The 12303-nt window shown below is 43.1% G+C and overlaps 1 protein-coding gene across 2 annotated transcripts in view; it reads right to left on the bottom strand.

Moving 5' to 3' along the window:
* Positions 1-12303, bottom strand: part of LOC126100168 (protein diaphanous) — a 345883-nt gene that overhangs the window by 148274 nt on the left and 185306 nt on the right. The window lies entirely within an intron of this gene.

Below are 12303 nucleotides of genomic sequence, written 5' to 3'. Positions count from 1 at the left end.
TTACGGGAAACCATGGAAAACCTAATCTGCATGGCTAGACGGGGATGTGAACATCATTCCTCCGGAACCATTGCCACTGTGCCACCACGCTCGGTCATACGTAATCCACCGAAATCTTTACAGACCCTACACCAAGTCTCACAATTACAAGAAGACAGTCTAGATCGTACTTTTCCCCTGTGTTCTCCATACCTAACATCTTCCATCTTGTATGGAGACTCATTTTTCTAGTTTTTCGGTAAAAATTTGGTGTTAATTGTTTCTATAATTCACTACATGTTTTTCGCTTTTTTCAAGAGCCATGTATCATGTAGCCATTTAGACAGACTGGTGAAGCCAGGACGAGCCCTGGAGTAAGTCTCATCGTGTCCTCTGACTTGAATGCAAAAAGCACTTAGCATCTTTACAGATCTTGTTTTGAAGGCTTGTACGTGAGCTTAAAAAAATCCACAAAAGAAGCTCTGTTTTACTATACAGTATGTCAACTATAACATATACGCGCCCTAAGAACACTATCGGCGAGTTGATGAGAAAAGCAGCGTCGATTGGAATCGAATACTGGTAATCGGGATTGACTCTTTTCTGAGTCCTACCCACTTAAAACTGTGTGGACTAACTTGTAAACAAATGATTCGAATTACACAAAACATTTCACCTATCGTTAACTCACTATACTACGTCGTAGATGTGGATAAACGAAAAACTGTTTATTGTCTCCTATTTCACTGTAGCACATCTCACACATCAGGTACCATTCACAAAAGTACAGTAACAATTGTTACTTGTGAATATACTGTATTTACGAACCTTAACTCCGGCACAGTAGATGTTCATTTACACTGGACTATTACAATAACTGATAATTAACGCGTCATTTCTATATTTGTACTCTAAATTCGTTTATTATTATATGTACATACATATTATTCCCATGTTTACTTGCTTTACCTTTCACTTTTTTCGCCAGATATGAAGGAGCGGAAACTTGTTTTAATTTCCTGTGCAGAAATGTTTTTTCTAGGCAATTTTTTGCACCTTTACACTAGCTCAATTGTTGAGAGAATTTGTCTGTGCTGCAAATTGCATAACATCGTTTATGCATTCAATGGCTTCTTCAGGCGTATTAATTTTTCTAGGGACATCATTTTGCTCTTCTTCTTCTTTTTCTTCATCATCATCATCATCATCCTCTGTGTTGCTGATTTCGCTGTGGCCTAGAGGTTCTAGGCGCTTCAGTCCGGAACGGCGCTGCTGCTACGGGCGTAGGTTCGAATCCTGCCTCGGGCATGGATGTGTGTGATGTCCTTAGGTTAGTTAGGTTTAAGTAGTTCTGATGACCTCACATGTAAAGTCCCATAGCGCTTAGAGCCATTTGAACCATTTTTGTTGCGGATTTCTATTAAATGTGTTGCTGAAGTGAAAGTGGGGGAGTTGACAGAAAGTAATCACTTCGAATGTAATCATCTGCACTACATGAAATGTTTCGCGTTTTCCTTAATTCAGCAATTACTGCTGCATTTTCTTGAACCTCGAAGGCCACAGAAGCGTCTTGTTCCTGACTCTCAAACCCAGCTTTGTTGAAGCACTTGGTGACAGTTCCGGGTTTTATTTCCTTTACTGCAAGCCAATCCAATTTACTGCATCCAGGACAGAAACTGACCATGCAAGAGCAAAAGCACTTTCGGCTTCTTCAACACTACGAATAGTAGACTGCATCAGTAATCGCCTATAATGACAACTGAATGTGTAAATAGCCCCCAGGTCCATTGGTTGTGTGAGGCTGGTTGAACCTAGAGGGAACAAAGCCAATTTCACGTTTGATGACGTTACTTTCGGGTGGCAGGTTGCATTGTCTAGGAAAAGGAGAACTTGGCGATTGCCTTTTTTCATTTTGGCATTGAAAGAGCCCAGCCGTTCTTTCATAAGACCACTCACCATCCACGCCTTTCTATTGCTTCCCCATGTGATTGGAAGCTTACTGACATCTATGTTTTTGAAACAATGCGGTTTTGCCTCCTTTTCAATCACCAGCGGCTTCTCTATTTCACCCAATATGTTTCCACACAGCAGTACAGTGAGTCTTTCCTTGGACACTTTTCCGCCTGTGCACTTTTCACCTCGAACTGCTAGGGACTTTGAAGGCAGCGCTCGATAATAAGTCTCCTTTCGTCGGCACTGAACACGTCTTTCGTGTCATAATTCACAATTAAGTTGGACAGCATTGTCTTCCATTCAGTTGCTACACTTTCATGCAAATCCTTAGCTTCCCCACACACTTCATTCATCACGAGGTTGTGTCTGGCTTTGAAACTGTTTAGCCATCCTGTGGATGCCTTAAATCCCGTAATTCCAAGTTCTTTAGCGACTTTCAGAGCCTCACTCTACAACATGGGTCCAGATAAATGTAACTTTTTTGCCCGCGCATTTACGAACCATTCCCACACTATTTCGTTAATTTCTTCATTCCCGGTCTTCTTCGCCTTTCTTTCCATCTGCCAGTTCCCTTACATCCATTCGTCCCGAATCTTATCGTTGTTTCTTAAAGTCTCATAAATTTGTGTTTTACCGCATTTGAAACGCAACATAATTTCGCGCACAGAGAGTGTCTTTCTCACTCGCCTTGGTTACATTAATCTTTTAGCTAAAATGTTAACGACACATACCGTTTGTTCGACATCATGTTACTGTATCTCTTAAAGTGCCACTAGTCAACTGAAACTGGCAGAAAATAATGACCTTGCCGGGTAAAACAATTTTTTAACGGAACAATACCCACCTGTTTCACTGCGCACATTGCAGCAGAGTGCTGGTAGATGCACATCAATGTTCCTGTGTGCGCCGGCGTGCGTCAATAACGAGGAAAACGAGAAAGCCGACAGCACTGACGAACGAACCCTTTCCTTTGATGTACTGCACAGACAGTGAGCGAAACTAACTTACGGCGCAGTTTTAGGTACACGCCAGCAGCGCCGCGCTGCGCTGGATCTCTCTTCTTGGTTTTGCGTCGTTTAACAACGCTATTAAAAGTAACGTCTTCGTAGTGTCGTGAAAAACTAATGAACTGTAATACAGTTGTTGTTGTCATCTATTTCTCTTTTCACGCTTGAAAGTCTAATAAAATGCTGAAGATCGGCTGGTTAGATCGAATAACAAATGATGTAGTAGTACATCAAATGTGTGAAAAAATGCCACAATTTGATTAACTAGAAGTTGGGATCGGTTGAGTCACATCCTGAGGCATCAAAGGACTGTGAATATGTGTGTGTGTGGGGGGGGGGGGGGGGAGGGCGGGAGGGGGGGGGGGGAGGGAGACCACGTGTTTAACACAGTAAGCAGAATCGAAAGAGTGTAGGTTGCATTAGTCATAAAAAATAAAGATGTTTGCACAGGATATATGGCTACTAGCATGGAGATCTAGATGAAACCATTCTGCAGATTGAAGACAACAACAACAAATGTGTGGCGTCTGGGTCCCTCCCTTTGGTCCGATCCTCAGTTCCATGGAATATATAAGAAGTTTTCTGTATCTCCAAGAAAATTTAGTTCTAGCGAGACTAACTTATTCAGTTACATTTTTACTTCGTTAGCCGCGGCCTCTGACCAATAATATTGGTAGCGGGGCATCTCTAGGACGCAGTTTTTTCTTTCTGATGAAATAAAACAAAATTGTTTGATGTTGGTAGCCTTGGGCGGGATAAAACCATATCAAGCTTCATTAATCCTTCATTCGTAACAAAGGACGTATTTTTCGAATAAACCAAAAAGCAACTGACAAAATCATTAGTTATGATGTTTCTTGAGCGAACGAGAGGTACTGATTGTTTACGATGATAAAAACAAGTAGATCTTGTCATCTCACGGATAAAATATCATCTCTGAATTAAGTAGCTTGTCTTCTCAGAAGTTAACGCACATTAACGTGCCGTTCTGGAGACCGATATGCACCATTTGAATTATACGGGTATCTTCCATTTTTTTTTTTTTTTTGTTTTGTTTCATTTGTGTCCATTTCCCTCCTTTCCTAATCAATCCATAGAATTTCACCTAGAGTAGATGATATAGATAAAGGAAAATCTAGATTTGTATCAATTCTTTTCTTGAGCTTGAGGAAAATAACTATGTCTCATTATATCGTTTCAGCTTTGCTGCTTGTTCCTGCGACAATCTGTGTTGAGTAAAATACAACAGCTGGTCATCTTGTTGTGTTCTGGGAGCTACTACAGGCTGAACACATTTTATTTACAACATTAACGCCACACGTGGTCATTTGGATTTGGTTTTACTTCATGTTTATTCGTCAGTCGCCAAATCAAAAAGTAAATGGGAAACGAAGATGACATTTTTCTCCCTGCCCGCAGCTCGTGGTCTAGTGGCTAGCGTTGTTGCCTCTGGATCACAGGGTCCCGGGTTCCTTTCTCGGTCCGGGGACTGGATGTTTGTGTTGTCCTCATCACCTGATCATCATTCGGGAAGTGCCGAGACTGGAAATAGAAAGATCTGGAACTTGTATGGGCGTTTATGACCACGACGTCGAGCGCCCCACAAACCAACATTATCATCATAATTATTCTACGTTTCAGGCAGATTCTTCTTCGCTTTTAGCACGTACGAGGCCATGGTTCCTTCTTTGCCTTATTCTAAAATTCTTGATTGTATACGACAATCTTTTATTCCTTAATTCGTCTGAGATTTGGCACTTATTTTCTCATTAGTGTAATTCGGCTCTCACATCCGTAACAATGCATCGTTCACAACACAAACTAACGTCTTCAAATGACGTAGCTCTACCGTGGCTTCATGCGAATAGCACAAATCTATGTATCATTGGTATTTGAGCGCGTCATTGGCGGAAACCAAGAAAGTCAGAACACGGTGCGCCAGGAAGACACCAACGCCTCAACGCATGCCGAAACTGTCAAAATTCGGAAACATTCAGCCGCTTGGGTTTCACTGGGCCGCTGTTTTCTGTACAGTGTTTCAAATTCTGCCCCACTCTCGCACACATACTGGTCATGGCCTCTTGACGCGACAATTACTACTCCCATTCTGCACCTGTGACAGGCGCTCGGGCCAGTCTATCTATTCGTTTCGCTCTCTCGTTTGCAGTGAGAAGCGAAATAAAAAGGGCAAGTGACTTTCAGGGGTGTATAAAACTCCCGTCGACATTCTCAGTCAGTGGAAATACGACTGGCAAGTAATTAATAGAATATGTCTGTATTTTGAAACACAGTAAACACAAATAATTTGAATTAGGTATATTACGTAGCTCATCCACAATCTAAACATCTATCCTTCTTACGTTTTAAAGTTTCACTTGTATTCTTACGAAACTCAAGGCATACAATCCTTTATTCTGTGTATGTATGTTCATATTTAACATCCGCCCGGGTGGCCGTAGGTGTTAAAGCTCCGCTTCCGGAACGGGGAGATGTGCCAGCCCTGGATCAAATTAACGACGATGGTCGGTGTGCCCGCCAGCCTCCGTGCAGTTTTCAAGCGGTTTATCACATCCTCCTCGGTGAATATCGGCCTGGTGCCCAAATTCCGCCACAGTTACACGATCCACAAAGATTTACAAAAGTTAGGCCCACTTTCACATGAATAACACTGCACGCCAACTGTTGGTTTGCACATATTCCGTCCCGCGGTGGGGTAGGGTGGGGTGAGGTAACGGAATGGCGACAGGAAGGGCATCCGGCCACCCTTTAAACTAACCATTGCCAAATCCCTAAATAACCATGTCGATCCTGCGCAGATATGTGACAAAGGCACAATAATGCACCTTTTTTTTTTTAGTAGGGATTTTTGATTATCCGACTTTTATTTGCTTTCCACACTGAATTTGTTAACCACTAGTCCACATCTCCCTATTTTCTGCAGACCAGATTTGGCAGCACTAGTGTGATGCGTCTATGTATTTGCCAAGCCGCTGCACATGAGCGACGAGGAGTGCGCCTGGCGCGGCGCTGTACGCCCGGAGGAACGAGAGTGCGGAACGAGTGCGAGGGTCACCGTGTACCAGCGGCCGACCGCGCCTTGCAGCGAGTGCGAGTAGTTCAGTGAACCCGACGGGCAGCGCCTCGCGGAAGCCACCGCAAGGCTGCGGCGCAGCTGTGGCACAGTTATGCAGGCAGCGCCGTGGTCCGTGCGCGCCTTCTCCGCGAATCAATATACCCTCAGCAGGAGGAACCCGCCACAATGTCCCTGCGGTGGCTGAGCTGAAGTGACCACAGGCTAACCGCTGTGGCGCAATTTGGTAGCCGCCTCTAAATAAGTCAAATGTACGAGTGCTAATTGGGCACTTAAGTGAAATAGTGGCCTATGTCCCACATTAGGTTCCTGAGACCTTTCCAAGTCTCAAACATCTACGATGTATATTTGCAGACTGAAGCGACGAATGAAAATTTGCACCAAGGCCTGCTCACTAGGAAGAAGCGCTAACCACTTCGCCACCCTGGCACAGTGGCCTTGCACAGCTGCACGGACCTTCCTAGAACACTTCCCTCCTCAATCCAAAGTCTCATTCACGCCTCAGCCTAACTGGTATTCCCGCTAAACTAAAATTTTCGCGTTATGCATTCTTCCTGACAGCCGAAACAGAGGCTGTCAAGGGAAAAAAAAAAATCACAAGGTCAAAGTTAAAGAACTTCAAGAATATCGTCTTTGCATACCCCCTGTGCACCAGGCCTTGCAACTAAATCTAATTTCATAAGACGGAGTTAATGAAAGATACTTTACTCATTATCAGCAAACAGTAGCTCTACGGCTTATGATATACAGGACATAAAATCCCTTCTGAGGCCTGCGATCATTTTTATGTTAATAATTGGCAACCAATGCTCTACAATCGCAATAAAGTCATAAGATGTTCAATTGACTCTTTTATTAGAACATGTTACGCGTTTCGTGATTACACCCATCTTCACACATCACAAACTTCAACTCCTTCCTAACCAACCAGGCGTACAGCCTTGACAACTCAAAGAAAGTGTCGAATAACATATGACTGCGACACAAGAAGTCTTGAAGCAGAGCTAATTATCAACGGCACATTTATTGCGATTCTACGGCTTATAACGAAGGAATAGGTGTACTTTCGTTAATTTTTCGGTATACTGTTAATTTGTGTTAACTGCTTCAAAACTTGTTGCATTGAAAACATATAACGCTGACCTAGTCGAATTTTTCCTAAAATCACAGCTGCTCTGAATTGTGCCAAAACAACTACTGGAAGGAAAATTCAACGTAATTTTAATTTTCTACTGTTAATGACATTAAAAATGAAATAAAAATGTGTCTTCATGCGAACTATTCATGTTATTTGTAATATAAAAAAGAAACTAAGTCATTTTTTCTCGGAAGTAAGAATATGGGGACGACCCATTTTTAATTAAGCGTCCAACTGTGCCCATATCCCAGAGTGACATTTCACTCTGCGGCGGAAAAACAAACATCACCGACAGATTAAAACTAAAACTAAGTTCTAACAGTAAGAAGGCACAAATGATCCACATATTACAGAGAAAGTATTGCATACAGAAGCATAATAGATTTGCATCCTGTTACGAATACTGAGTCACTGTATTGTCTCGAAGAAGTAATACTGAAAAGACTGATGTCCAGCCAAACGACACAACGCGAATTACCAACGGCACACTGAAAACATGAAGGTTGTCCTACCTTGATGTTTCAACTAATACAACAGCACCAGATCCCACAAGGGAGGCAGACGACCAACGTCCCACCGAGTTTGCTCATCTTTCGCATGATAGTACTATATACTTTTATCTAACAAATACTATTCTAGTTCGATACGTTTCCCACTCGTTTTCAAAAAAATCCAAGACAATCTGTCTCTATGAAGCTGTTTAGTGCCGTACGGGGGCACCAGTGATCGAGCAGCGGCGGTAACGCGAAAGGCAGACAATCTGTCGTACTGCGTTCGATTTGCTTAATTTGCTTTCTTTTTGCTCTAATCTTTCACAAACTTTTCTTTCCTTTCCTTAGTCTGTACTGTTTCATATTTTATTATTTCATCTCCTGATTTTTCACTATCATTGCTTGCTCTTTCTTTCACATATTAAGCACTTGGACACATGTTCATAGGAACGTTTCTTCACTCCACTCCCAGCCAGGAATCCGCCTTGCAGTTTGTCAGTTTTGTTAATGTTCGTCCTGTATACACTCGGGATAATGTTTACAGGTGCGATACATTTGTAACAATCACCTCCATTAATATAATTACTTTTGATATTTGTTAGAGAACAGCCAATTGTTGTTGATGAGTTGTTTATCTGAACAATGAAACACGACGTGTTTCGAAGTGCAGTTCTAATCTTTATGTAGGCAACTGCATTAAAAATAATCTCATAAAAACTTATGCTGCTTAAGTGAACGCAAAGCAATAACATCTCATGATACTGCGCAGAGTTCGTATGTGGAATTTACATTTTTAGCATGTCCGCGCTGTGTTCCTAAGGACTGTTTTACAATGCCCAATATTCACTTAATGTGTCGCCTTTCCTCTTTTATTACGACGTTACCATTAATTCCTTACGCTGTCCTAACGTAGGCGCAAGCAGTATTTCCGTACGCAGTTTTATGTTCCGGAACACACAGGCTTGCAAACCAGTCATCGCTATGCGTATTGATGAAGCTAACTAACATTACGTGGCAACGAGGAAAAGTCTGAGGTTCGAAATGTAGCCTACACAGTGACATGGAGTCTGCGGATCAAGAGGAGCTTTCCTTTCCTTACCAGTCAAAGCCTGTTAATTTTATTTTCTTCCATCGTCATGGCCAGCACCCGTCTATCATTGGTATCAAATTGTCCCCCACTCCTGGTCTCGCGGTAGCGTTCTCGCTTCCCGAGCACGGGGTCCCGGGTTCGATTCCCGGCGGGGTCTGGGATTTTCACCTGGCTCGAGATGACCATTACGGTCGGAGGAAGGCAACGGCAAACCACCTCCATTAGGACCTTGCCTAGTACGGCGGTGCGGGTCTCCCGCATCGTTCCCCTAAGCTCTGTAAAGAAGCATGGGTCTTCATTTCCATTTTCATCAATAAGATTAGAAACCAGATACCACCAATTCAAATGCCACTGTTTTACGTTGCTATAGCTGTAAGCTTGCATTACACGACAAACAAAACAAATGGGCGACAGACAATTTTATCTACGTAACATCCATGGCTTTTAACTGGCACTGAGAGAGTAATGGTGAGGACACGAGATTCTCGTACTGGAAGAATACGGGTTAAAACTAGAGTCAGCCATCCCGTTTTCGGATTTCGTGTTGAATGTCAGGATTGTATGGAAAGGCCACGCACAATTTTCTGCTCTAGCCTTGTCCAGTGGGACCTCGTCGTCGACAGGACATGACAATCCTAATGCTCAATTCCTTCTTTCAACTGGTAATGATTGATCAGTTGAAAAGCTTGCTATAAATCTCTAGTGCAGACATGAAAAATGATCATGCTTTAGTGTGACTTCTAGTGCGGATTTCAGCAAACTATACACGGAAATGAAACAATTAACCGGGGCAATTCCACATATAGGTACAAAGTATCCATTGCACAGACACTTGCCGTAAGAATAACACCTGGTGTCCATTATCGAAGTCCATGTAAGCAACTGTTAAAAAATGGGGCATACTAACAACAGCCTCGCAGTACCTTTTCTGTATTCTGAAGTTCGCTGTGAAGACTCACGCACAATTTCAAAATGATTGTGGAACAAAAATAGTCTCCACTATCCGCAACTTAAACTTATTCTTGCACAGAAAGCAGCTTAGTATATACACGTAAGACCTTCCTTGTGCTGATGATGAAAGTCCCCTTCTACTCAACAAATGAATTTCTGAGTTAATTGTATGTGTGTGGTTGGGTCAGTTTAAGGAAACTTCGTTGTAGATTAAGATTATGAGGCTCTCTAAGTGAAGATTTGCTGCCACGGGAACAAAACAGTTGTAATGAACATGGAACCGTTTGTAGAACCAACAACCTCCCTCGCCTTGATGAACGCGAGGAACGACTTCACTCCACATAAAATTCATAGCAAAACTGCTGACTCCCATGTAGATACCACGGCATTCGCTGTCCGCACATTCCGTACACACACGCCACATTCATCAACGGCTACGCCGTGTGCTGGCTTTTTTGGCGAACTTCTCCGTTAGCCGCTCCCGAATGGCGAAATGCAGTACTGCCTGGCTTCTGCCCAACAACGGACTCCTGCATTGCGAAGCGACAACTCAGAGACCTCAACGGTCACTTGCCTACAAACAATGCCCCATCTCACTCGGCTACGTAACGGAACAATACATACTTACAAAATACTTTGGTGATGAAGTAAAGCCAGCTTCGTTGCTCTAAATTACTTAACAGCTCGTACGGGTAAACACGCAGCGTGGTGACTCGTCAGGGAAGGACGAATGTGAGCTACACGGTGATTGAATCCATGTGGCAGATTAGCGATCATCGATGGGTTACACAGATCAGCCTTTGCGTGGTTCTTATGCAGTTTCCGACACTTGTCTAAGTAAATGTCGCGCTGGTTCCTTTGCACATACAGTTACAATATGGGCACACATGATTGACAGATAAGTGCATGTGAAGATAAGAAAAGGATTTGGTAACGTATTTAACAAAAAGAAGTAACTGCTGAATCTTGGATATCCTATTGTAAGTAGATTGGGAAACTTCTCTCTCTCTCTCTCTCTCTCTCTCTCTCTCTCTCTCTCTCTCTCTCTGTGTGTGTGTGTGTGTGTGTGTGTGTGTGTGTGTGTGTGTGTGTCCTCATGCAGGATGTCACGAGTTGGAAAATTCTTGCCTTGCTTTCCCGGGATTTTCCCATCGTCACCTTCATTCCATCGGGTCATCTAGCTGATCCCCGTCCTTGTGATCGTCTTCCTGCACCACCACTTCCCCTCCTTCATCTTTCGGGAGGTGTGTTGAAAGTTTCTTTGAAACGAGCTTTAGTTGCGTTTCACAAGGCCGTCCCTGACAGCCAACTCGTAATATAACTAAGAGTCAACTTGGAGCGGAACACAATAGGTCGTAGCTGGTACAGATTTTTGCAAGACTCTCTGTGCTATCAATATTGTAAATAAAACTGGTGCAAATTCAAATGGTGATTGCTGTGATTCTCCATATGACATACCCACAGTAGTGACGTTTCTGTAACTATAAAAAAAATGGCTCTGAGCAATATGGGACTTAACATCTGAGGTCATCAGTCCCCTAGAACTTGGAATTACTTAAACCTAACTAACCTAAGGACATCACACACATCCATGCCCGAGGCAGGATTCGAACCTGCGACTGTAGCGGTCGCGCGGATCCAGACTGAAGCGCCTAGAACCGCTCGGCCACACCAGCCGGCAACTATGTTACATTCTCCAATATTTGCATCGGTGTGTGTGTACCGTTTCTGTTGCCTTCCCCGTCTGCATATACAGGGATGCTCTGAAATCCAGTTCGAAAAAAAAATGACGTATAGGCCCCGGTAACTGGGAGAATATTGCTTCTATTCGCGCAGCATTGGGAAAAAATAGTCCTCTAAGGCATTGTGTGTCCAACCTTTTTTCTAGTTTGAACACTGATTGGATAAAATAGTTTGCCAAATGACGTAGTCCACATAAACGTATTTTAAAACTCACCGTTTATTAATAAAATGAGATAAAAAGCGCGAGCGCACCTCTTTATGTCCGCCCATCTCCACCTCCTTCAGAAGAAGACAAATTTTAAGACAACTGAAAATGAGACGGCAGCTATGATAAAACTTTCTGAGTGATAGCTTAAACGGTAATAGAAGACACTTAAGTAAGAAAATTAAAGATTAAAACGCTCACCGCTCGCAACACAACAAATTGCATACAATACTATAATCATTTTAGATTAACACTGTCGGCTATAGATCTATTCGGTGCAGAGTACTTTGGTCGTATCAGAGAGGTCTGCATATCGGAACAGGGTCACAATAAGAGCGCTACCTAGCAAGCAGCTAGTGTAACTGGCAGGCGTAGCAGAAAGGTCAGGACGTGACTGGCATCTTAACAGCGGGCTGATGCGATTCCGCCTCTTAAGCGATACGTGAGCTCATCGATCACTCGACGCACGTCGCCCACTTGTTTAGAGCAGAGATGGCCGTGAGTCACATCTAGCGCAGATACCATAGCTGGCTACACAGTGAAGAGCGCGACAAAGCACGGCCGAACAATCTCGAATGCCAAACGCTGATCAGATCAGATCGAAAGGTCTTAAGATGTAAGTACTGGCATGAGACGTCTTTCATACGGCATCTAC

This window comes from Schistocerca cancellata, chromosome 9 (genome assembly GCF_023864275.1).
Source record: "Schistocerca cancellata isolate TAMUIC-IGC-003103 chromosome 9, iqSchCanc2.1, whole genome shotgun sequence".
In the NCBI taxonomy this organism is placed as follows: domain Eukaryota; kingdom Metazoa; phylum Arthropoda; class Insecta; order Orthoptera; family Acrididae; genus Schistocerca; species Schistocerca cancellata.
Note: the sequence above shows the minus strand (reverse complement) of the source record. Positions and strands in the feature narration are given on the sequence as shown.